Source organism: Tenrec ecaudatus, chromosome 9, assembly GCF_050624435.1.
Source record: "Tenrec ecaudatus isolate mTenEca1 chromosome 9, mTenEca1.hap1, whole genome shotgun sequence".
NCBI lineage: Eukaryota > Metazoa > Chordata > Mammalia > Afrosoricida > Tenrecidae > Tenrec > Tenrec ecaudatus.
This window is the reverse complement of record NC_134538.1, coordinates 34,642,787-34,670,253: the sequence shown is the minus strand read 5'-3', so window position 1 is coordinate 34,670,253 and position 27,467 is coordinate 34,642,787. Positions and strand designations below refer to the sequence as shown.

Sequence of the window (27,467 nt, the reverse complement as noted above, 5' to 3'; positions counted from 1 at the left end):
TGTGTGGTCCACTCCAAAACCCATGATGGGAACAGAGCAGGCGCTGCTGCCTTCAGCCCTGTTGTGTATGGCGGTGTCAAGGGCCAAGGCCAGCCCATGGCAGCTATCAATGACCCCACATTGGGCTCTCGGAGGAACCAGTGTGTGTTAGTTTGAGGCGCCTCGGGGGTCAACACCGTTGCAGCAGAATACCGGATCTTTTCTAAAGAAAGGGAGTCGATCTATCCTTAGAGACACATGAGGGAAGATACCGATTGGGAGATGTTTTCCATGAGTAATAAAGCTGGGGACATAAGGGAAAAACACATTTGAGGAAGAGGCAAAACTCTTCTTTTGACTTTAGGCTTTACAGCTAAATAGAGACCCGTTTTTGTTTTCTTTTTAATTAATGAATACATTTAATTTACCTATATAACATCACTTACCTTTTCTTGAATTCCATATATCCTATTAAAACTAGTAATATTTTACATTTCAGTTTGTTTTTGTCCAAAGTGTAAGATTATAAAAAATAAGTTCATAAAATGAATGTTGAAAAAGAGTTAATATTACTGTCAAAAATAATTAAAGAAAAAGTACACTTTTAAAAGCTCTACTACCTAGAGGGTTTAAGTGGAACTTTTCTATGAACCTAGAAGATTTCCAATGGAATTTGTTTTAGAGGAGTCAATTTATTATAAACATAATTAAAACACAATTATACAATTTAAAACTCCCGGACCTTGAGCCGGGTTGATAGCTGGCGGGCTCGGCCTGGTGGCCCCGGGTGCTGCGCGCCCAGGTCCACTCCGCGCGGAGCATCTCCAGACCATGGAATGCGTCCTTGCGCTCACCTTCCTTCTTCCTGTGTTTCTTCCTGCGGTCCAGCTGTGTCCTGTCGCACCTGTAGAACTTCAAGAAGCAGGAGTGAGGGGCCGGCCCTGACCCCAACCTGTCTGATCATGTTTCCTGCATTCCTGGACCGTGTCCTTCCGTTGTGGCGATCATGTCTGCAACCGTGACCACCCCGTGATCCCTGGAGGACCACATGCATCAGCTTGCAAGGCCCCACTCAGGGCCCTACCTCGTAACAATAAAGGCGACCGAAACCTTTAAACAAACAAACAAAAAATAATTTAAAAAATAAAATAATTTAAACCTATGCATATTATAAATATTTATACATATTACATACACATTCGAAAAAATATAAAAATACTATAAAAGACAGTTAAAACACTTCAAAATTTTGCATTTTGTTGAAATTGCAAAATCATCTCATTTTAAAGGAATTAATGGTAACAGAAAATAAATATTAAAAAAATAACATTGACCAGTGAATTTTTTTTAATTTCAAGTAGATTCCCAAAGTATTGCTTAATTTCCCACTTTTACAAAAAAAATTTTGTGTACACATTTAGTTTTATTGTAACAAAGCAACTTGTACACTTTTAACGTTAAAGACAGCATCTTTCCTTTCCAGTGAAACAAAAGAAAAATTTTAAATAAACAGGAACAAAATTACAATAGAGAATGTCAATTCCAAAGAAGATCCTACAGGGTCTACTGATTCTCCCATCGAGTGGCAGGGCTCAAGTCATCATTAGGAGAGCATTTTATTTTAAAAGTGTCATCTTAAACTGCAAGGCTATCCGTTAAACATCACAATTAAGCATGCCAAAGGAGAAGCCCATGTTTTCAAAATGCCACTTAACCCACCCAAACATCTCAAACCCACCCTTTGCTGACCTTCTATAACCCCCTTTTTTAAAGTTGTTTTTCCTTTTTTTTTAAACAAGAGAAGTAGACAGATATATGTTGGTAAATGCTAACTGTCCATATTCACATAGAGACACAGTGTAATCTCTGAGCCCAATGTACAGAGGAAGGAGGAAAGAAGCTACAGGGGCCGAGCACCCTCCAGCTGCCAGCAGGGCCAAGGGAGCAGAGGGTTTTGTTTTCCCACAGAGCACGGTGGTGTGTTGATTCCATAGTTTTTGTTGAGACAGGAAGGGACAAAAATTAATTTGAACACAAGGGGGTAGAGGTTCTTTTCCACTGTATTCTGCACAAGGCATTATTCCCTCCACCCCCAAATAAGTTGAGAACCATGGTGTAGAGAAAAGAGACCTCAAGAACAGGGTGATTGAGCACAAGAGGAAGAAAACAAAAACAAAAAAAGACTGCAACTTGCTCCCAGGGATTGAAGAAAATTAAAAAGGTTGGAATCCATTAGTGTTCTGTTAGTCATCCTCTCCTCCATCCTCCTCTCCTTCCTCTCCCTTGTCATCATCTTCATCTTCTTCCCCTTCGTCTTCATCCCCTTCTTCATCAATATCTTCTAAACCCTTCTTCTTCTTCTTCTTCTTCATCTTCTTCACCTTCACTTTCCTCATCATCCATATCAGGAACCAAATAGTGCTGTAATGGATTTGGCCAGATATCATCTTTGATGACCTCTCCTAATTCATCGGCGCCGGCATCAGACTGGTCGGTAAACCAGGTAAAGACACTCTCAGGTCCGTCATGCTGCCCCTTCCTGCTAGCTTTGTTCTGTGTTTGACTGGAATGTTTCGTCAAGTCCTTTCCAGATTTCCATTTGATTTCAGTTGATTTTGAAGATGGATCACCACTATCATTCAGATGAAATTCTTTGGAGAGAACTTTATTTTCAAAGTAAGGATTTTCATCAAAATAAAAATCTATTTTGTAACCTGATTTAATATCTTCAAATTCTGTCACTTCAGCTCTGGTCAAATAATGCAGAGCCTCTTCATCCTCAAGCAATGCAGACACATGCGCATGGTTGACAAATGTTGTTACCCCAAAATTTGGGATTTTGGCGATCAATTCTGACCTCTTCTGAAAGAATGGTTGGCAGAGTTTGTTATATTTCTGTTCTGCTTTCAAAATCTCCTCACTGGCTTGTTCATTAAGTCTGTCTATTTCATTTTGTACCTCATCAATATGTTCAATTGCTTCCAGCTGTTCTTTTTCTTCCTTGGGGGGGGGGCCGGGGTCTCCTGCACCTTAGGCTTCTTCATTTGCGGCAGGCTTGAAGACTGGCGGTTAGGGGCCATGCTGCTTGCTGTCTGCCAGCAGAGCCCAAGGAACGTGCCAAAGAGCCGCTGGCCTCCCGTGGAAACTGCCACAAAATTGCCAACACTTGTCTGTCAGTTTGTTGATGTTTGCTGTGATTCTAAAAGCTACGTCATTGGTATTTCAAATGCCAGGAGGGTCACCCAACGTGAACAGGTTTCTGAAGTTTCCAGACTAAGAACAGACAAGGAAGAAGTCTCCACTTCGGTGGAAGAAGCCGCTGAAATTCTATGCATAACATTGAAGCATTGTCAGATACTGAAAGCTTAAACCAGTGATTCTCAAACTTCCCAATGCCAGGACCCTTTAATACAGTTCCTCATATTGTGGTGACCCCCAACCATAAAATTGTTTTGTTGCTACTTCATACTGTCATTTTGCTACTATTATGAATCATAATGTAAATATCTGATATTCAGGATGTATTTTCATTGCTACAAATTGAACATAATTAAAGAATAGTGGTTAATCACAAAACAATATGTTATTATATATTGTGAAATATTTATTTCTAATGACAAATAAATGAAATTTTGTCTTGAAGCACGGTGTAGCATGGGTAAGTCTTCATGCCTGGTACTCGTATGTGGGTGGATCTGCATGGGGGCAGACCCAGCTGGAGAGGGATAGAGGAGCGGTGTCTCAGTTCCTAAGACCATCAGAAATATGTGTTTTCTGTTGGTGTCAGGCGATCCCTGTGAAAGAGACGTTCGACCCCCCCAAAGGGGTCGTGACTCACAGGTTAAGAACTGCTGGCTTGAACAAAGGAAGCAGCATACTATCAGAGATAGTGCCAGACTATGGGCCCCTCAGGTCTTGAGGACAAGCAAAATGTGATTGAAGAAGAGCTGATTTCTTGGGGTGTAGACCATGGTGATGTGAATCTGGTAAAGTCTGTGGGGGTGGAGCCTATGGGATCTTCGTTTGCTGATAGGGTACAACTCAAGGTGAGGAGCAACAGATGCCAAAATCTTCTACTGATCAGGGATGTGTGAAGTAGGAATTTAGGGAAATGGAAATGGTCAAAAATGAAATGAAATTCATAAAGAGCAATACCCTAGACATTAATGAGCTGAAATGGACTGGTATTGGCCATTTTGAATTTGAAAATCATGTGATCTACTGTGACAGGAATAACACAATCAAGAGGAATGGTATGGCATTCTTTGTCAGAAAGGATCTTGTTAAATCCATCATGAAGTACAATGCTCTCTGTGATAGGATTCTATCTGTCTCCAGGTAAATCCAATCAATACCATCAGATTTATGCACCAACCACAAAAGTTAGTGATGAAGAAACTTAAGAATTCTACCAACTTCCTCAGACTGAAATTGATCAAACAGGGAATCAAGATGCACTGATTGGAATGCATCTTGGTGCATTGGTGGTTGGAATGTAAACGTTCGATACAAAGAGGAAAGAACAGTCGTTGGAAAATATGGATTTGGTAATAGAAATTAAGCTGAAGATCACATGATAGGCTTTTGCAAAACCAACAACTTGTTCATAGCTACCTTTTTCAACAACACAAAAGTTGACTATAACATGGAATTCCCCAGAGGAGATACACATAAATCAAAATAACTATATCTGTGGGAAGACACTATGGAGAAAAATTCAGCAGCTAGAACCAGGTCATGAGCTGACTGTGGAATAGACCACAAATTGCTCATATGTAAGTTCAGGTAGAAGTTGAAGAAAATTAAAACAAATCTATGAGAGCCAAAATATGACCTCAGTTCCTCTCTCATCTGACATTCCAGACCATCTCAAGAACAGATCTGATGCATTGAATAGAAGACCTAATGAACGGTGAGAGGACATCAAGACCATCATTCGTGAAGAAAGTGAATCATTAAAAAGACAGGAAAGAAAGATCAAAGTGGACATCAAAAGCAACTCTGAAATATACTCTTAATCATAGAATAGCTAAAGCAAATAGAAGAAAGGATAAAGTCAAAGAGCTGAATAGAAAATTTCAAAGAGCAGCTTGAGAAAAAAAATATTATAATGAAATGTTCAATGAAGACTCAGCATGATAGTGGGACAAGAGGAAAGTCAAAGGAAATAGAGGAAAGAGCTAGGAGGCAAAGGGCATATATAGAGGTCTAAATAAAGACATTTACATATGCAAATATATTTATATATGAGGATGGGGAAATAGACCTATGAGTCTATATTTATAGGTTTAGTATTAAGGTAGCAGAAGGACATTGGGCCTCCACTCAAGTACTCCCTCAATGCAAGAATACTTTCTTCTATTAAATTGGCATTCTATGGTGCTCACCTTCCTGACACAACCACTGAAGACAAAGCGGGTGAATAAGCAAATGAAGAAAGCTGATGGTGCCCAGCTATCAAAAGATATAGCGTCTGGGGTCTTAAAGGCTTGAAGGTAAACAAGTGGCCATCTAGCTCAGAAGCAACAAAGCCCACATGGAAGAAGCACACCAGCCTGTGTGATCACATGGTGTTGAAGGGATGAGGTATCAGGCATCAAAGAACAAAAAAATCATATCATTGTTTGGTTACCTCCACGATATGATCACTGAAGACAAATGGGTGCATAAGCAAATGTGGCGAAGAAAGCTGATGGTGCCCAGCTATCAAAAGATATAGCGTCTTGTGTCTTAAAGGCTTGAAGGTAAACAAGTGGCCATCTAGCTCAGAAGCAGCAAAGCCCTCATGGAAGAAGCACACCAGCCTGTGTGATCATGAGGTGTCGAAGGGATCAGGTATCAGGCATCATCAGAACAAAAATCTTATCATAGTGAATGAGGTGGGGAGTGTGAAGTGGCCACTGGACATCCCCTTACAGAAGTGTCTCAGGGAGATGAGCCAGTCAGGGTGCGATGTAGCAACGATGAAACATACAATTTTCCTCTAGTTCCTAAATGCTTCTTCCTCCCTCACTATCATGATCCCAATTCTACCTTACAAATCTAGCTAGACCAGAGGATGTACACTGGTACAGATAGGAACTGGAAACACAGGGAATCCAGGGTGGATGATCCCTTCAGGACCAGTGGTGTGAGTGACGACACTGGGAGGGTAGAAGGAGGATAGGTTGGAAAGGGGGAACCAAGAATCTACATGTGACCTCCTCCCCGGGGGGACAGACAACAGAAAAGTAGGTGAAGGGAGACGTCAGACACAGCAAGATATGACAAAATAATAATTTATGAATTATCAAGGGTTCATGAGGGAGGTGGGAGCAGGGAGGGAGGGGAAAAATGAGGAGTTGATGCCAGGGGCTTAGGTGGAGAGCAAATGTTTTGAGAATGATGAGGCAATGAATGTACAAATATGCTTTACACAATTGATGTATGTGTGGATTGTGATAAGAGTTGTATAAGTCCCTAATAAAACAATTTAAAGAATTTTTTAAGAAAGAAAGGGATAGGAACTCACGACACACAGAATCCAGGAACAGGAGTGGGAATAGTTATAGCAGAAGGGTAGGGGAAAGAGGGGGAGAGGAAGGGAGAAAGGGGGAACCGATCACAATGATCGACACATCACTATACACCCCTCTCCAGGGAGAGGAACAACAGAAAACATGGGGGAAGGGAGACAGCAGTCAATGTGAGAGATGAAACTAATAACAATGCACAATCTATCAGGGGGTTATGAGGGAGAGGAAGGGGGAAACAAAAGAGCTAATATCAAGGACTCAATAGAAAGTAAATGTCTAGAAAAGAATGAAGGCAACATATGTACAAATATGCCTGATTCAACTGATGTATGGATTGTGATAAGAATTGTACGAGCCCTCAATAAAATGATTTTAAGAAAAAAGAAACAAATGTTCAAAGACCTTGAAACCTTTCAGAGAACATGCTCAGCATATCTTAAACTGAAAGAACTCAAGAAAAAATTCAAGCTTCAAGTTTCGATGCTGAAAGATTTTATGGACAAAATATTGAATGACGCAGGAAGCATCAAAGAAGATGGAAAGAATACAGTCAGTGTACCAAAAAGAAATAGTCAATCTCCCATTTCAGGAGGTAGCCACAAACAAGGCTTCAGGAATCAATGGAATTCCAATAGAAATGTTTCAGCAAGCTGTAGAAGCACTGGAAGAACTCATTGGTCTATGCCAGGAAATTTGGAAGACATTTACTTGGTCAACTAACTGGAAGAGATCCATATGTGTGCCCATTCCAAAGAAAGATGACCCAACAGAATGCTCAAACTATAGAACAATATCATTGATAACGCTTACAAGTAAAACTTTGCTGAAGATCATCCAACAACAGTCGCACTAGTACATTGACAGGGAGCTGCCAGAAGTTCAGGCTGGATTCAGAAGAGGACTTGGAACAAGTTAGATGTCTGCTGGATCTTGGCTCAAAGCAGAGAGTACCAGAAAGGTGTGTATTTGTGTTTCATCGGCTGTGCAAAGGCATTCGACAGTGTAGGCCATAAGAAACTGTGCATAACCTTGAGAAGAATGGGAATTCCACATTTCATCATGCTCCTGCAGAACTTGTACGTGGATCAAGAGGTAGTTGTGTCACCAGAACAAGGGCATAATGTATGGTTTAAAATCAGGACAGGTGTGCATCATGATTGTAGCCTTTCACCATATTTGGTCAATCGGTGTGCTGAGCAAATAACCAGAGAAGCTCGGTTATACGAAGAAGGATGCTATATTAGGACTGGAGGGAGGTTTATAGCAATCTGCAATATGCAGATGACACAACCTTGCTTGCTGAAAGTAAGGAGGACTTGACGCACTGATGAAGATCAAGGATTGCAGCCTTCAGTGTAGATGGCAACTCAAAGAAGGCCCAAATCCTCACAACTGGACCGATAAGTAACATGATAAATGGAGAAAAGCTTGAAGTTGTCAAGGATTTTGTCTTGCTGGTATCCACAATCAATGCTCCTGGACACAACAGTCAGATCAAAAGCTATTGCACTGAGTCGATCTGCTGCAGAAGACCTCTCTAGATTCTTGATGCACAAGGATGCGCATTTAGAGGACTAAGGTGCACCTGACCTCTTTTTTTTTAAAACACTTTTTAAAAAAATCATTGTATTACGGGCTCATACAACTCTTATCACATTCCATACATACATCGATTGTGTAAAGCACATTTGTACATTCATTGCCCTCATCGTTCTCAAAACATTTGCTCTCCACTTAAGGCCAAAATACTTTTTAAATGTTTCATGATTTTGTGAGCCACGTATTCAAGTAAGGTTGATGCATCTGTTTCCACATGGCATTCATGAAGGTCATTGGGTGGCATTTCATGCCATTGCCTTGAGAATGGGTAACAGGTTAGTCTCAAATTCACCCCCAGCAATTCCTCCTCCTGAAGTCTCAGGACCCTTCTACTTGATCATCTCTACAAGGTGGCCAGGTTCCTTACCTGGCAGCTCAAGGCTCTGAGAAAGTGTTTCATCCATTGAGGCTGGAGAAATCCTCAGCGATCACCTATAAACTTTAAACTGGAATTATCCTACAAAGCCATCATTAAACAAAATAACAGCGTAGCCCAAGTGTTTGCCTCTAGTGTATCACCCTTATAAAGATCTTTCTATACTGTAACTGACGACAGCTAAACTAAAGCACAGCAACAGCTGGAAAGGCAACAGTCTCAATGAGTGGCGATGGCACAGCATCGATGGAGGGAGGGTGGTTTCAAGAGACCAAAGGAGAAGCAGCAAGGCTTCTTCTGACCTGTGCTCAGAAGTCCTGCTGTTTCATGGGCCCCATCACAGTTGATAGCTTACAACTAAGTCATAGTGACAGCCCACCTTCAAGGACTGGTGAATAGAAACAGGAGGCATGATTCCTTGGGGACCACCTTTGGATATTTGTCACTATAAATGTGGAATAATCCCCAAGGTATGTTGTTAAGCGAAAAAACAAAGGTGCAGAACATGGTGTACAGCATCAGACATTGGTGTAAAAAGGAGGTGTGTGTGTGTGTGTGTGTGTGTGTGTGAGTGTGTGTGCGTGCGCGCTATACCTCTAAAAGGCTGAGTCCCAGGAGAAGGAGGAGGTCAAACATACCTGAGCCCTCCAGCCTGTTCACCAATTCTGACCTGGCCGCCCCTCCCAGAGCCCTCTCTACTTCTCTACTGGGTGCACTAATCGTGTGCAGTGGTCTCACAGAATTCATGATATTTATGATAATACTCATGCCTGTGGGGTTTATTAGTGAAGTGCCAGCTTACAACTTGGGAGCAAAACCAGTAAGCCACGACTTAGGGAGAGGATCAAGAAGCATGTAGGCCAACCTCCCTTCGTCATGCAGGCCTCCTCTCACGGTCCTCGTTGCCTGGCCCCTGCCCAGCTCAGGTGAGAGTTACAAAGCTCATTTAGCTCTGCCGAAAGTGCCTGAGGCACCTCATTCTACCAGCAAGCCTCTTGTCTTTCCCCAAATCTAGCAGGTTCTCGGCACAGTGACCCTGGGTCCAAAGGAGGACACACTTGCTCCCAGCTCTTCTTCCTGGGTGACAGTGAGCTCCCTTCGTCTCTGGTAAGGGAAAAAGTGATGCAGGCCACACCTCCAGGAAACTCCCAGCCATGAGATTAAAGCTGAGACATGAGTCAGCGCATTGCATCTCTCACACACACACACACACACACACACACACACACTCCTGTAAAACAAATGGGCTGTCACATTAGATCGCTTCAGGGAGAATGGTCTCAACATTTCCTAACTGTCACACCACTGAGAATCCTGGCCCAGCCAAGCTGACATACACTTCAATCCATAACGGCAGCAGATGCAAACTAGAACGTGAAGACTTTTTGAACCAGGATCTGAAGAAGATAGAGGTTCAGGGAGCAATTTTTTCTCTGAATGATGCTTCTCCATTCAGGAGAAGATGGCTTCTAAAGTTTGATCAACTCAGAAACACTTTTGTCAGCATCGGAGATCTCGAGTACTTGAGTTAATTCAAATCCATTAAGTGCACCAAGTAAAACTAACACTACACAGAGATGGGCAGACAGGTCATCAACAGACAAGTGGGAAAACAAGATGTGGTCTAACCCTGCAGTTGAATGCTACACAGTCCTAAAGAGGAAGGGAGTCCTGAATATGTTCCCACGTGAAAGATCCTTGAAGACCTCATGTTAAGTGAAATAAGGCAGACTCAAAAGGACAAATAAGGTATGACCCAGCTTATATGGAGCATCTCTTACTCTCATAACACGCTGCCCTTGAGTTGATTCTGGTTCATAGCAAGCCTGCCTACAGGACAGAGTAGAACTGCCGCTCTGGCTTTCTGTGATTATAACTTTCTAGGGGAGTAGAAAGCCTCATCTTTCTCACGAGGAGTGGCTGGTGGTTTTGAACTGCTGATCTTGCAGGCAGCAGCCAGTGCATAACCCACCAGGGCTCCTTATATGAATATCTAGATTAGGCAAAGGCATAGAGGCAATAGCTCATTGGTGGTTCCCAGAGACTGGAATGGGGAGGCTACAGAGAGGGAGCTGGGGAGTCATGGCTGAAGGAGTACTGAGGCTGTGTCTGGTGTGAGGAGATGCTTTTGGAAATAGAGAGTGGTGAGAGTTGCACAACATGGTGAATGTAATTAATTCTACCAGATTATATATAATTATATGCACCAAGTCAAACTAAGTTTTATATGATTTATTTATAATCTGGTAGCATTAATATATATACATCAATACACATATATAGTTGAAATGACCTATATATATGATCATTATATATATATATTGTGTGTATATAGGGCATATATTATATATAAGTGCATATACATTTTTCCACAATAAGTTTTTTTTATCTTTTTTTAAATTTTTTAATTTTATTTATTTTTTTACATTTTATTAGGGGCTCATACAACTCTTATCACAATCCATACATATACATATACATACATCAATTGTATAAAACACATCCGTACATTCTTTGCCCTAATCATTTTCTTTTTTTTAAAAATCTTTTTATTGGGGCTCATAAGGCTCTTATCACAGTCTGTACATACATCAAATGAGCAAAGCACCCTTATACATTCGTTGCACTCATCACTCTCATAATTCACCTTCCACTTGGGTTCCTGGAATCAGCTCGGTTTCCCTTTTTTTCCCCCCATCCCCCATCCCCCTCCCTCCCCGATCCCACCCCTGGTCCCTTGATAGTTTATAAATAATTATTATATCTTATCTTACACTCCCCGGCGTCTCCCCTCACCCGCCTCCCCCTTGCCAATCTCCCAGAGAGGAGGTTACACATAGATCTCCGAGATCGGTTCTCCCTTTCTACATGCCCTTCCCTCCTGGTGTCGCCACTCCCACCGCTGGTGTTGAAGGGTTCGTCTGTCCTAGATTCCCTGTGCCTCCAGATCCCCACTGCACCGCTGTACATCCTCTGGTACAACCAGCTCCGCAAGGCAAGGTAGGATTGGGGTCATGATGATTGGGAGGGGAGGAAGCGTTCAGGAACTAGAGGAAGGTTTTGAGTTTCATTGTTGTTACACTGAACCCTGTGTGGCCCATCTCCTCCTCACTACCCCTCTGGAAGGGGTGTTCAGCTCTCTACAGGTGGGCATTGGGTCCCCATCATGCACTCCCCCTCTTTCACGGTGATGTGATTCTCACCACCACCCCACCTTTGATGTTGGAGACCTGGTCTCCTCTGTCCTTCATGGTCACCTATGTTGGTGTGCTGCTTCCGTGTGGGCTCGGTTGCTTCTGGGCTAGATGGCCGCTTGTTTGCTTTCAAGCCTTTAAGTCCCCAGACGCTATATCTCTCAGTAGCCGGGCACCATCCGCCTTCTTCACCACTCTTGCTTATGCACACTTTCGTCTTCAGTCATTATGTGAGGAAGGTGATCACACAATGATTGTTTTTGTTCCTTTGTATCTGCTACATGGTCCATTCAACACCTTGTATTCGCTTAGGCCGTGTGCTTCTTCTCTGTGGGCTTTGTTGCTTCTGAGCTAGATGGCCGCTTATTTGCCTTCAAGCCTTTAAGACCCCAGACGCTATATCTTTTTTTGATAGCCGGGCATCATCAGCTTTCTTCACCACATTTGCTTACACACACGGCTGTCTTCAGTGATCATGTCGGGAAGATGGGTATCTTGCAATGGCTGCTTAGCAGGGCGAGGTGCTATTGTATTGGGGGATTCCACAATAAGTTTTTAAAGAAGCATTATTTTTTTACTGATAACACTCCTGATACATCATGAAAATGAAATGTTTACATAACTGTTTGTATGGCACTTACTTTATGAATATATATTTATACACACTCACATAAATTAAGTCACTTGCAGCAATAGACACCAAGGCAAAATCGATACTTATCTGTAGATGGTATCATAAGTGAGTTTTGCTTATTATGTGTGTATGTATTTGCATCTGTGTGTTTGCTGATCTTTCTGTAATAAGCCTTTATAGCTTTTCTAATAAGAAATAAAGTCCTAGTACTGATCCAGGAATAAACCAACAGATCAATGAATCAGGAGAGAAAATTGGAAAAGAGATTCAATAAATAGAAGAATCTGTTGTATTATCAAGGTAGATTTCACATCATGGTAGGGGAGACAGACAGCTCAATACATTTCATCGGTTCCAGTGGCTAACAATTTGGGTGATCAAGCTGAGCTTTCTGTTGTGGCTGGTAGATGCCACTGAGTTAGTTCTGACTTGTGGTAACTCTATGTACACTGCCCAGTCCTGTGCCTTGCTCACAATTGGCATTACGTTTGAGTCCATTGTTTCAGCCACTGTGTCAGTCCCTCTGGTTGAAGGTTTTCCACTTGTTCGCTGACCCTCTATTTTACCCTCTGCAACGTCTGGTCCCTTCCTGATGACGTGTTCGCAGTAAGCACCTCTCCATCCTCATTTCTAAGGGGAATTCTGGCTGCATTTCTTTAAAGCAGATGTACCTGTTCTTCTGACCATCCATGGAAATGTTCATATTCTTCAATAAACACTGTCATTCGGATGCATCCATTCTTCTCTGTGCTCCGTGGTCAGTGTCCAGTTTTCACATACAGTGTGCTAAAGGAACTCTCACAGTAAACAAACAAACAAACACAGAATGTTTAATCACATTGAGTGGGTAAAAACAGGTACATTTTAAAAGAAAATGTACGCAAGTACTTCCATACTCTTAAAGGACAGGTCTTTCTAACCCACAAGGACCCCTACTGTTGCCAAGCTGGGCACAAGAGGAGAAAGTGGCCGAGTTGGAAATATCAAAATACAATGTATGCATTTAAAAGGCCATCCCAAGTCCCCACCAATAACAACTATAACCTGCCTAGGGGGCGGGGGGCGGGGCAATGCACATGAAACGTGCACTGCCTAGTAATAAAACCTATACAACGTACCGGAGTATGTAAAAGCAGACCTGGGGAAAATGAAGTGCTCAGTGGAGGCTAGTAGAATTTATTCACCGCAGCTTTGCTTTTAATAGAACAAAGAGAGACAATCTAAATGTTCGTGACTAGATAAAGCCTTGTGATTGAGTGTCATGCAGTGGGTAAAAATAATACACTAGTTCTGTGTGTACTTCTGCTTCTCTTAGGCCTCTCAGCCCCTCCCAAGCCCGACCTGGGAGGAGGTGATAAGCTTGAAATGGACCCTGCTTAGAAGGGTGTAGGGTCAATGTGTTAAGAGGACATGCCCATGCGGGATCTTCCTGTGGGCTGCCTCCATCCACTGTCCTGTGGTTCTCCGAAGCTCACAGGCTAAGTTGGGGCGGGACTGGCCATACCTCACCTTCTGACCTTACACAGGGATTGCTTATCTACTCCATGTCTCCAGATGACCAGCCTCAGCTCATACTCTATGTCTGGTTCGATCCAGCTTCTACTCCACAGTCCTGAATGAGGCTGCGACAGCCAAGGCCTGATCTGTGAGTTCAGATCTTGTTAGGCCTCCTGACCAGAAAACAAAAGACAATGCATGCTCACGAGGTTGTGACATGACTGACCATTGGCAATGTGCGCTGGCAAGGTTGTGAGGTGACTGACAGGAACAATGCATGGTCATTACTTTGCAGCCTCCGGCTAGTGTCGCACCTTAGCAGCATGGTGCAGGATGAAACTGCTCCAAGAGCCCAAGGGTTAAACCTAGATGATGCAGACAGCAGAAGCCAACACAAACTAGCAAGGGAGACAGAGTAGCACCATGGTTACAATCTGATTTGTTGGGTTTTTTTTCTAACACTTAACTTTAGTAGAAGTTTCCATAGCCAATTAGTTTTCCAATCAATAATCCACAGAGGAAGAGTTCCCTAACATTGGTTGCAACCCCCACAATGTGTCAGCACTCTCCCTCTTTCGTCCCTGGGTTTCCTCATTTCTTGTTCCTGTCCCTCCTTGCCCTCTCATCTTGGGCTTTGGGCACATGCTGTCCTGTGAGTCGCATGTGGTCGGTTATTCTAGGAAGCATGTTCTTCATGGGCGTTAGTGTTTGCTTTATGGTGCTATGCTGACATCAAGAAGGGTCTGTAGTCTCAAGTTAGGCATTGACCCAGGGCAATGGTCTTTGGGGCTCCTCTAGTCTCTTTTCTTGGGGGGGGGATACAGAATGAATTTAATGAAATGAAGAGGAAGTCAATAGCTTTACTAGTCCTGGTGAAAGATGGTGGGGGAGGTGTACTAGTAATGAGGGGAAAAGGGAAGTTCAGAAACACGAAAGGGAAGCTGCTCCACTCTGAGAAGAGATGGAAGCAAGGGACTGTCATTCTTCATACGGAGCCTAGAGAGCGAGTCCCTAAAGGGGAATGACCCCCTTCTTGTTCCTTCTGAGACCCGATCAAGAGGAAGACTATGATGGATACAGGCAGTAGGTCTCGCTGATCACTTGTCTTTCTTAGCAGCATCCTCCTCTGCAACTCCCCCCTTACGGTTTTCATTTAGGCCTGGTGACTGAAGAGACTGGCCTTTTTAAAGAAAGCACAGTGTAGTCCATGGTGTAGAGTAAGCAAATGAGCATGCATCGTCCTCAGGCCACAGGGATTGGTTAGGGATGGATGTATATCTCAGGCTGACCTGAGCAGAGTGGATCTAAAGGGCTTATGCTGGGAGCCCCGTCACAAAGAACCCCCACTTAACGAGGGCACATGGAACCCCAGGAGCGCTGGCAGTCACGAGGTGGCCGGCCTTAAGGTGATCCTACAGAAAGTGGAGCATAAAGAATAAAATAAATTAGGTACTTTGACATAGACTGAGCTCCTGGATCAAGCTTCACCTGGAGCCAACCCTAACCTCTGAAGTTTACAGGTATCTGTGACAATAAAGCCTTTTGATTCTTAAGCCAGTTTGAGTTGGGTTTTTTTATGATTTAAAACCAAGATTCCTAAGCTTTACATCCATCATACTTATCCTACCTAGCCCTATCTTCCCACAGATTAGCACAGGGATCCAGGTAAGAAGGTCACTAGAGTTTTGTTAGTGACATAGAAGGCAAAGGTATCAAGCTGGCGGGGTCAGAGGCAAGACGAGGTGACTCAGCAGCTGTACAAAGAATGGGTCAAATGAGAAGCAAGTGCAAAGGGGCTTCTACTAAGCAGGCAGAGTTGACATATGTATGTATACACACTTAAATTCTCTTCCCCACCTTTCACGAGGGGGTTGCTTTGGGGTCCTTCCAGTCATGGGGTAAGGGACTTGGAAGCACATGCCCCTTGAAGCCTTTGCTATCCTGTGTGGCACTCTCTGCCTCTCCCTTTCCCAACGGAAGGGCCTCTTTTGGGGCTTCTACTGCCCTTGATGACACTCACTTTGGGGGTGACAATAATTTTCTCCCCTGCTTCTTTGGCATGTCGAGAACTAGAGCCCCTTACTCCTTTGGGAATAGCGCCATCTTCCTGACCCTGGGCAAGCACTGTCCCCCTCTCGGCCTCACCCTTTAGCCCTGTCCCCTCCGACCCTCCCGAGGAGTTGCTTGCCGCTCCAGAGCGCCATGTCTCCAGTGGTAACCTTGACCGGGCAGAGTCGGGGGCAGCTGCTGACTTCTCCGGGGTTAGAATTCCTTTCCCCCGCTTCCACCTGATTTTTATCGAGGACTCCCCCACCTTCTTTTGGCATCAGCTCCTACATCCTCTCCATCCTGCTTCGCTGCTTTTGTTGGCAGGCCCTGCCCCCTGGCCTCCCTCACAGGTCCTTCAGCGGTCCTCTTGACGCCCTTGTCATGGGGTCCCGGGTCGCTGGCTGTGCCTACCTCCCTGTTCTCCATGCTTCGGGCTGAGGGAGACCCACAGGTGGAGCTCACCAGTCCCAGGAAAAGGCGGGACAGCTGGTAAGGTCATGCTAATGATGGGCACTGCCGCCTGAGGAACCCCAGCCCTGCTGGGCAAAGGCAATGTAGCCACTTTTAAGGGGCCTTGAGAGAGCTTGGGGCCAGAATAGGTGGAGAGACTCGAATTGACTGGATATGTGAGCAAGAGGTCCGGGGGAGGAGCAGAGGGAGTCGAGCCACCAGGGACTTAGCTTGGGGGTCACTGGCTGCTGGGGCCGGGCTCTCGACTACACTCTTCTCCCGTTCTCCACGCCCTAGGGGGCCAGGCCCAGCCCGGGCTTCCAATTCCTTGGAAGGCTGGGCTGGTCCCTCTGATTTCTTCGGGTTCCGCCCTCCAGGTTCTCTACACCGCTCTTGGATTTCGATAACCGTTCTCGGGGGCCATGTTCATCCTCTTCAGCAAGCCCCATGGCCTGGAGCACATGCGCATGGGCGGATCTGGCAGAGATGAGGTGCTGCTGAAGCAGGAAGCGGGCGACCTCTACGATGGAACTGAAGGACCGTTTCAGGATTGGCTCTGGCCAGTCACAGGTCAGGGCGCAGGCTGCATCTACCAGTTCATCCCGCGGTGCCTGGGTCACTTCTGGGCCCATTTCTGGGCTCTCGGGGGCCCTTCAGGTCAAGTCCGGGCAGGGGTGGCATACATACCATGGGCTTTTTTCGTATGCCACTGTAGCAATATTTGGACTGGCCCTGGCCACCCAGCCTCCGGGCCTTGATGTCAGGGAAAATCTCTCTGATGGCTTTGCCAAAGTTGGCTGTGCTGAGTGGGCTGCAACAGGCGAGACTCGTGCACAGTTTGCTTTGGCAGACAGGTGTCTGTGTGCTCTTCCAGGTGGTTGCGGATCCACTTATAAGCATAAATATACTCCTCGTCGCTGAGTGTGCTGGCCTCTGAGCTTTTGTCTCCAGTGCTGGGCCCTGAGGGGAGCTGAAGGTAGAGATACAGCTTGTCGTTGTCTGAGAATTTCTGTACATCTTGCAGAATCCCCTCCACTTTGTTCGCAAGGCCTTGGAAATGGTAGCTTGGAGCCTCTGAAGAAGGGTGGTGGGCTCACCCGCCTCCGCATTACCTGGGGGGGGGGGCCCTCGGGGAGCCCTCCCCCCAGCCTTCGGGCTCTTAGAATCAGGTTCGTCTTCTGTCATCCCAGCACGAGGGCTCGTAGCCACCTTCACTCCAGCCCAGCCCCACGGTTCTGGCTCGGCCGGCTCGTGCGTTGCTTTATTTTCTTTTTTCCTGAATCTCCTCTAGTCTCTTTCAGAGCAATGTCTGATATTTTTCTTTTGGCTTTTTTCAAAAATCCATTCTATTATTTCCTATTCTTAAGAGTGGTTGGTCTGGCTAGACCAGAGGATGTACACTGGTACAGATAGGAGCTGGAAACACAGGGAATCCAGGGTGGATGATCCCTTCAGGACCAGTGGTGAGAGTGACCATACTGGGAGGGTAGACGGAGAGTGGGTTGGAAAGGGGGAACAGATTACAAGAATCTACATGTGACCTCTTCCCTGGGGTATGGACAACAGAAAAGTGGGTGAAGGGAGATGTCGGACAGGGCATGATATGACAAAATAATAATTTATAAATTATCAAAGGTTCATGAGGGAGGGAGGAGCAGGGAGGGAGGGGGGAAAATGAGGCGCTGATGCCAGTGGCTTAAGTGGAGAGCAAATGTTTTGAGAATGATGAGGGCAATGAATGTACAAATATGCTTTACACAATTGATGTATGTATGAATTGTGATAAGAGTTGTATGAGCACTTAATAAAATGATTAAAGATAAACAAAACAAGAATAAAATTTTTAAGAGTGGTTGGTAGTGGGAACTGAGCACCATCTAGTTCTTCTGGTCTCAGGTTAGAACAGGCTTTTTTTGTTAATGGGCCATTCTTCCTTTGGACTAATTGCTTCCTTGAGGCTTTGGTTTTCTTGGTAGTTAGTTTTTTGTGCCAAACTGGCTGATAAACATGTGTGGGATTAATTGAAGGGCAGAGAGATAAATGGTTTGGCGAGCCTCGCCTTTCTTGTTGTTTGCTCTTTGATCACCGGACCAGTATGCGGCTGCCTTGCTTGTTCTGTGCCTCAATTTGCAAGTCACACTACCTGTGGGAAACCTAACCCATGGACTGTGTCGCTGTAATTAGAGGTTCCTTCAAGACTTGCTTCACTACACAATTGGAATTTACATCTGGCTGACTGTTTGTGCCCTGCCTTGCTGTTTGCTGCCTGTGCCCAGATAGCCTAAATTGCTCTATAGAGGACTACCTGGCGGCCCTCAAGACTTGAAGGACTGCCAGTGTCTCACAACTCTCTCACGGAGTGAGTTGCACTGAGCCATTTGTACTGCTTTATAATTTAATTAACTGCTTATTCCTTACATTATATATCTATCTGTATTAATATATATATAATTATTAGAATTTAGGTTTTGTTTCTCTAGAGAACCCTGTCTAACACAGGACTCCTATTCTCCAGGCAGGAAGAGACCAACAGTTGCTTCTTAGATGCCCACTTGCAAGTTTTTCAGACCCTAGATGCTATTTAGCAGACTAGGATGTAAAACATTATCTTTAGGATCTATCGTTGTTATGTACCACCAAGTCAGTCCTACCACTAGAGCACAACAGAACAAGACACTGCCCAGGCCCGCTCCATCCTCACCATTGTCTCTACACTTGAGCCCATTGCTGCAGCCATGCTGTTAATATGAGCGGGTACCCCCCCCAAAAAAACTGGGAAAAGGCTCCATAGGGCAGAGCTTTGGTGGTATGCATTTTCCCCTTTATGCGAGCATCAAGCAACTCGCTCTGAGTTAGTGTACCCAGTGGTGTCTCCTGGGAAGGTTCTCTCTGGTCACAGCGAATTTTTCATAAAAGAAGTTTCACTCTAACTTCGTTTTATGGGGTGGCTGATTTAAGAGAACAGTGCAGCTGTGAAAGTTTGTTTCCTGCTTGGGAAAAATGCTGCAGAAACTGTTATGATGTTGAATACAGCTTACAAGGACAGTGCTATGGGAAAACTCAAGTGTACAGTGGTTTTCTCATTTCATAAAAGGTAAAATATCAGTTGATGATAAACATCATTCTAGATATCTGTCAACATTCCAAAGAGACAAAAATGTTGACAAAATTCAGGTACTTGTGCTCCAAGACCATTGAAGAGATGAGGAAGTTATCTGGATTTTATCAGTGAATTGTAAAGGAAGATTTAAGAATGAGAAGGGTCGCTGGCAAATTTGTGCCTTGGGTCCTGAAACTGACCAGGAAAAAGAGTGCTGAATGGAAACATGCTGAGCTTTGAAAGAACAGCTCCGAATTGACCCAGACTTTCTGCAAGGTCATTACTGGTGATGAGACATGGTGCCATTCTTCAGACCTCCAAAGCAATCAAGCCAGTGTGTGTTAGTCTGGATAGACTAGAGAAACAAATTCATAGAGACTCATATGTGTATAGGAAAGAACTTCATATACAAGAGCAATTGAGTATTGGGAAAACAGCCTAGCTCAGTCCAGATCAAGTCCATAAGTCTGACATTAGCCTATTTGTCAGATACCACTCTCTAAAGTCCTCTTCAGATTCCTGCAACACATGCAATGACACCAAATACAGGATGATCACAGGCCAGTGGATGGAAAGTCTTGTGGATCCAGTGGTAGTAGAAGCATCCCAGCACTGGTGTGGGTCTCCACATGACTTCTCCAGCTCTCTGATTTCTGACTGCACCAGTGTAGCTCCATGAGGCTCATCCTCAGTAATGTCTTGGCACAGGGAGTGTGTGTGTGTGTGTGTCCCGCCTCCAGCGAGCTATTTATCTCCTGAGCACCTCTGAATGAGGTCATCAAGCTGCGATCTGATTGACAGACTAAACGCCACCCCTTCACTCAAGTCTCAAATTGACAACAGATAATGTAACTACCCCATATGCTGAGCATGTCCTTCCATTAGGCACAAAATGCTGCCAGTTGACCTGGATGTCCCTCAGGACTATGGTTGTCAGCCTTCAAATCCAATGGTTCAGTCCTGATATCCAGGTCGTTTCTCTACCTGTAGCACTTATGTGAAGAGCAGGGCTTAAATGTGGACTGCCCGATTTCCGATCGTTTTCTTATCTGTACGATCCTACTAAGTTAAAATCAGATTACAATCCTGTCTGTCTTCCCAGGTTGTTGGAGAAATTAAATCAGTTGGTATACATAAAGCATATATTCAGAACTGTGCATGTTCGTTGTAATTATGTAAAGGTTAGTTGTGATCATCATTGCAATGGCATCCAAGAGACTTTAAATGAAACAACCATCACCACAACAAAATATCCTTCCTGGTAGATCTCCAACCTGAACAGACTGGCTCTCCTAGCTTCTCCTGAGAGGGCACCAGGATTCTGGAAAGTCACATGGGAACACCCCCCGCCTGCCGTCACCTGGCACTGCTGGCTGAAACCACACCCTGCAGTACTTGTAGGGAAATAAAGCAGAGGAGGGAGGCACCAGAGCACACATTTTGTGCTGGTTCTCAAATCTAGGTGGCTCTGGTATCAGGCATTTGCCCAGGCAATCCTGAAACAGGGTTTTAATCCTCTTTGCCTCTGGTCCACACAAGCAGTTTCTTTTGGGATCTTTCTGCATGACTGGCAAGTTCCCCTTCCTGGGTGCCAGGTGTGGGGCCATAGCCTCACCCTGGCTGTTGTCCTTTCAAAAGTCCACCTCGACCCCACTCAGGGCTTAACCTCAGAAAAGCTCATGGTGCCTTGTGAAAGAGAAAGGCAAGTTGCAAATCGTGAGTCTGGTAGAACCACTGGTTACAATATTTAGGGAAATACATTTAGAAAGTCTAGAAGGATGTATACACAGTGGTTACCTCTGGGTTGGGATCTTAGCAGGGACAGGGGTGGGGGGTGAGCCAGCTGCCATTGGGTTGGTGTCACTCCTGACACCCGATGGTGATCAGCTTAGGATTGCGCCTGTGGGGATTTCAGCAGCTGGCTTCTCAGAAGTCAATCACCAGGCCTTTATTCCAAAGCACCTTTGAGCAGCCTCCAGCCCCCAGCTGTTACCAACCAGGTGGCTCTGGGAGGGAGAAGGACTCCCTGCTTGCTGTAATCCTGTCAGTATTGTTAGACATTTTCACAGCAAGCATATGCTAGTTTTACAGTGACAAAATAACCCCCAAAATATTTTCAATAAATACCAAATCACAGTAAAATATTTGCAGCCCACCTTTTGTAGATAAAAGGGTTAAAGAGATGCATACAAGTATTTATAAATTAAAAAAGAAAATGGTTGAGGAGAACGTAATGAAATAGCAGCAGTAGGTAACCTGGGTGCTGTGCCATTGAGCTGATTCTCACTTGTGGGGCCCTGATTATGCGCTCAGCTTAATGGAAAGGTTGGAGGTTCAAATCCCCTTGCTGCTCCATGGGAGAAGGATGTGATTTGATTCTGTGAAGATGATGGCTTCAGAAGCCTTTCTACTCTATCCTAGATGCCTCTATGACTCTCAAGGGTACTGAAAGGACTCTTTTAATTTTCTTCTTTCTTCTATTTTCCAAACATGTCATATTGAAAATTCCTTACACTTTTCTAGTCAGAAAAATAGAATTTTGAAATTACAGGGAACCAACACAAAAACACCAGATCATTAAAAAAGATGTGCACAAGGAAGCCAGAAAGCTTAAAAGACTTGAAAGGATAAGACTTAAAATGAGACTATTTAATAAGGAAAAAATATCTTCTAATTTTTGTAAAAATGAAAAACAATTGGGAATAATACAAGTGAGAATGAGGAAATCCGCTGGAAACTTACAAAAGTTCTACTCTGAAAAGCCAATAGCTGGAACGAATGTTTAAAAGAAGCCACTGGAAAGCAGGCAAGTGGTGAGACCTTGTCCAGGCCTTGTCTGTGGGAGGCCCTGGTCAAGTTCAGAAGCATCCTTTCGGGAGCAGGACTTCTTCAGGAGGCTCCCTGAGACGGAGACACACTTACTCTGGTGACAGTGTGAAGCCACCAGGCACACCGAGCCACGCTTTCTGGGGACCACCGCCTTATTTCAGAGCCATGTAGGCATTTATCCAGCACACACACCCCCGTCCCGTCCCGCCGCCGGACCAACAGCTCCTTGAAGGACAGGGGGCAGGGGTGCCATATGCCCACCCCTGCAAGAGCCTGACAGAGGGGAGACAATCCATAACCTCCCATCATCTGCCTCTGGACCCTGCAGAGGCCTTCAGCTCCGTGCCTCGGTATTCTCAGATCAGGCTGCAGCCCAGCCCGGGGGAGCACCCTTACCACGTGATTCTCGCATGGCTCCCACCCCAATTCATCACCGCACAGATTAACCTGATGATGTTTGATTCCATGCACAAATGCCTACTGACGATGTGACTGACTGGCATCCCGCCCTCCACGCTGCAGCACTGTGACTCAGAATTCGAGCCTGCCAGAGCTCACGTAGGCCTCCCTCTGCCCTCCCACAAAAAGAGACTCCTCATCCCAGTGAGCTCCCTTCAGCCTGCAGCAAGCTCCCAGGAAGCCCCGGCCAGCCAGGGAGACTTATTTTGTTGGAGGGACTACGCTCTGTGGGCACAGAAGGGCACTCTGAGACTGGCCCTGAGCCCTCGTGGACCCTTTCCTCACCCAGGCCCCAACCCACAGATGGCCCTTGAGTCTGAGCAATGTCCAGGAATGACCTAGAGCCCTCAGCCAGCTTTATTCGAATCCTGAATCATTTGTGATCACAATTTTAGTTACCTTTTTTGTTTTTCCTTTTCTTTGTGTTCATTTTTTGTTTTATTTTTGTATTGATTTTTATTCCATTAATTTTAGATCAATACTCTTCCCTAAGTTCATAACTTCCAAAAAGTTCCTGAGTGGCACTGTTGGGTAAGCATTGGGCTGTTAACTACAAGGTTGGCAGTTCAAGCCCACCAACTGCTCTGAGGGAGACGGATGAGGCTGTCAGCTCCTGGGAAGATTTACAGCCTCAGAAACCTGTTTAGAGTCACTGTGAGTCAGAATTGACTTGAGGGCTGTGGGGTTTGTTTGTTTGTTTGTTTGTTTGTTTTTTATACACTCCAACTAAGCCCTTAAACATCTAGCTCTTGTCAGTCTAGAACAGGAGTTACTGGTGAGAAGAGAGGAGGTTATTGGGGGATGATAAGAGCAATGCCTCTCACACGGCAACGTGCAATGAATCACCAGAAATTGTGGCGATGCAGGTTCTCCTCCCATAGTCCTAGGGTGATGTCTGAGGCTCTGCCTTTCTCACCAGCGCCCAGCTGGTGCTGATGCTGCAGGTCCCAGGACCACACTCTGCGTGGCAGGCGGCAGGCAGTATCCTTGTGCCCATGACATCATGAAGCAGGAAGAAACTCTAGAGGCTCTGTTGGCTAGCTTCTCCTGGAGGATAGAAATTCTTCTGACATATAGGATAGCGATGGAGCCACAAAACGGCTCACAAGAATGCACCTGGGGCGGGGGAGGGAGAATGAACCTGGAGGACATGCTACTGAGTGAAATTGTTGTTGTTGTTGGTAGGTGCCTTTGATAGTTACATAATCTGGTGTCAACCTGATGATATTAAAAGGGTGTCAATCAAGTCACAGCTCATTTGGAGGCTCATTTGGAGATAAATAGCTCACTAGAGGTCAGACGGACTATCTCTCTCTGCTTTGTCTTCCTGCTGACAAGCCACATGGAGCTATGCTATGGAGCCAGAGCCCTGGGGCTGGAGGAGTCATGTGTAGACCCACGGCAGTGCTGTGCTGCTTCCACTGCCACTGGATCCACAAGACTTTCCACCCCCTGGCCTGTGATCTTCCTGCATTCAGTGTTATTGCACGTGTTGCATGAGTCTGAAGAGGAATTTATAGACTGGTATTGGACATATGGTCTAATATTGGACTTGTGGACTTGATTTGGACTGGGCTGGGATGTTTTCTTAATATACAATTACCCTTCTATATAAAGCTCTTTCTCATACACATGGGTGTCTCTGGATTTGTTTCTTTAGTTTCTCAGACTAACACACTGAGTGCCATTGAGTTGCTTCTGACTCATAGCGACCCAGTACACCACAGAACAAAACACTGCTCCGTCTGGGCCATCGTCCCAGTCGTTCTAGGCTTGACCTGTTGTTGCAGCCACTGTGCCAATCGTCTCGAGGACCTTCCTCTTCTTCGCTGCCCTCCACTTTACCCAACATGATGTCCTTCTCCAGCGACTGTTCTCTCCTGACAACATGGCCAAAGTACCTGAGACGACATCCTGTCATCCTTCAATCACAAAAGGACAGACATTGTGTGAGAACACTACTATAAAGAGGCAAGAAAAAGTCTCCATGGAGAAAGAAATATTCTCCGAGCGTCACGGGGGGATGGAAGGAAAGTCATTAACTAGAGAGCAGATTTGGATTAACTTTGGCGCAGGAGAAGGCAAAACACTGGGAGCGGCAGGTCAGCATAGCATGGCCAAGGCAAAGGAAGCCAGTGGGAGGTATACACGAGTAAAATGTAACAAGAGGAAACTATTTCCTGCCCAGTCATTCCATAGCAGTAATAATCAGCATGTTATAAATGGATATGTAGGTAAGGAGATGTACGCTGAGCGGGTCTGCAATGGTGCAGGGGCAGTGAATTATTTAATATGGCTCTTCTAACTAAAGTCTCTAACTCCACCAAACGACCTTTCCCTGCACGGGTCTGGTAATAGGGTGGAGGAAGAGACTCAGAGGATTCATCTGTGAGTAATTGGGTAAAGGTTCCCTGGAGTGGAATCCTGCTGTGTATAAAATGAGCCCTCTGAGAAGCAGGAGAGGGATCTCATTATCAACAAGAACCAGAGGGGAGCAAGTCCTCTGGACCCGAGGTTCCTGCACAGTGAACCTTTGGATCCAGGTGACAGCTGTACCTTCAGAGGAGCACCAGCAGAACCAGGAGGCAGAGCATGGAATAGAATGATGGACTTCCCCATCCATAGACGAATGTTTTTGCGCAGGAGGCTGGCTCGCAGAGTGGGGTGCCCCTCGGTGCTTAATTGGGGAAGTTGGATTTGCTGACTCGTGGAAGTGGAGCTGAGGGTCTTCTGGGTGAGGCTTATTGGAGTAGGGTGCCTGTAGGCACTTCATTCAGGGAGCTGGGTTTGCTGACCTCCAGAACTTGAGCTGAATGCCTTCTGGTTAAGGCTGAGAGCAGAGTGGTGTACGCCTTTGGACATTTATTAGCAAACCTGAAACTTTGTAACATGTAACGTGTTCTGGGAAACAACCACCCTGAGCATTTCTTCCTGCCTTACAACTTGTTAATTTCCTTAATAAACCCTTCAGTCATGAATTTTGTCTGTGAATTTCTGTGTAGCCATTTCAATGGATATTAGAACCCAAAGGAATAAAATAGAGAACATTAATTAATGAATATTAATTCATTCAAATTATGTATGAGAGTATAGCCAATGTGATATGGCTCGCATATAATATTTCTACATATGTATATGTATGTGCTGCAAATATGTCCAGGTAAACAGTTTAGCATACAGGGCATAAAATTATGCAAACTTGTTAGACATAATCACCATGAGGGACTGAGTCACAGCACTTGAGGGTTTTAAACCATTGTCTCAGGGAATATATTGATCCACATAAAGTGATGTTCTATATCCTGCTTTGGTGAATAACTTCTGGGGTCTTAAAAGCTGGCACGCAGCCCTCTAAGATCCAGCCCTCTTGGATCCTGTCTGGAGCCAAGAACAGTGAAGAAAGTCAAAGATTCAAGGAAGCTGGTCCTTGAATTGGTCCAAAAGATTAATGGACTACAGGAGCCACAGCCTCCACCAGACGGAGACCAGAGGGACTAGATGGTGCCCAGCTACCCAATAACCACCTTTATCAGGATCACACAGAAGGCCCTGGACAGAGTGGGTAAAAAATGCTGGGTAAAATTCAGAATCATTAAAAAAGACCGGGTTTACCAATCTGGTAGCACCTATGGCTCCTAAAAACCTCTCAGACCTGGAACTGAACCCACACCTAGAGATACCCTTTTAGTCAAAGAACAGACAGACCTATAAAGGTGCCCCGTCCCCCCTCCCCCAATAGGAATTAGAGGAGAATCTCACTGGAAAATCACCAGGGGAGGGGAGCATCAGTATTTCAGAGGAAACACGTTTCTGATGGTGGGTATGGTGGTAAATGGGGAGGAGGAACCTCACGTCGGGAAGGGGTGCTACATAGCAATTGTAGGAAAGCTAAGGGGAGAAAAAACCCAGTTCTCTGTTCCTGGGTAGACCCTTTGAACACGCTTTCCCCCAGCCCTCAGTGAACCACACCATGGACTAAGCACGATAATGACCTTAGACGCTGGCCTTACAGGGAGCATGGCATGCCCCAAGGGCCACACCAGAAGGACTCCATGTGGAAGCTCAACTGAATGGACTGGGCCCTACCTCAAAACTACCCGTACCCTTAGATTTAGGACTGAATTTCCCTGTTGGGAGAGGAAACAAAGCGTGCTCATGACAAGACTGTGGAAATGGTTGTCATTGGACCTTGGGTGGGGCCCCTGGCTTAGTGGGTATCCAATGAACGGAGACCCAGAGTCACCATATATGTAATACATCAATGCTCCCCTTGCATTAATACGATAGGTATTAATCTAATAGGTAAAAGAATGTTAATGTAAAGAATGTTACAGGAAATTTCCCCTAGCACTAACCCCCATGCTCAATGTAAACAGAGCTCCATCAATTAAGAAATCAATCTGCACAAAGCAGCAACTCAAGGACTGCAGCTCGCAGCTGAAATATACTCAATAAACTCTTCCTATCAGGAGTACCTTACCGTTATAAGCCATTAGATGAATTATTGATGTTATCAATGAAATCGCCCTGTGCCCCAGGGGAGTGATGTTTTTCTGTTCTGTTTGTTTTATTTTTAGTTGGGGGGAGGGTTGTTTTCTTGTTGTTTTTCTTCTTCTTCTTGGTTTTTGTCATAAGTAAACCAGAGTCATCTGTAACCACCAAAGTAAACCAGAGTGGTCTGTAACCCGTGGACAAACAGATGGATTCTGGGCACCCACTGAATTTTATGCCCAATCCAGGCACAGTGATTTCTGGTAACAAGGTCCTACTCGATCCTGGCCATCAC

The 27,467-nt window shown here is 45.0% G+C and overlaps 2 pseudogenes; both read right to left on the bottom strand.

The window, feature by feature from the left end:
- Positions 1 to 2,222: 2,222 nt before the first annotated feature.
- On the bottom strand, positions 2,223 to 15,998 carry LOC142457208 (protein SET-like; annotated as a pseudogene).
- Positions 15,999 to 16,222: 224 nt separating this feature from the next.
- Positions 16,223 to 17,478, bottom strand: LOC142457205 (DNA-binding protein RFX5 pseudogene; annotated as a pseudogene).
- Positions 17,479 to 27,467: the final 9,989 nt, after the last annotated feature.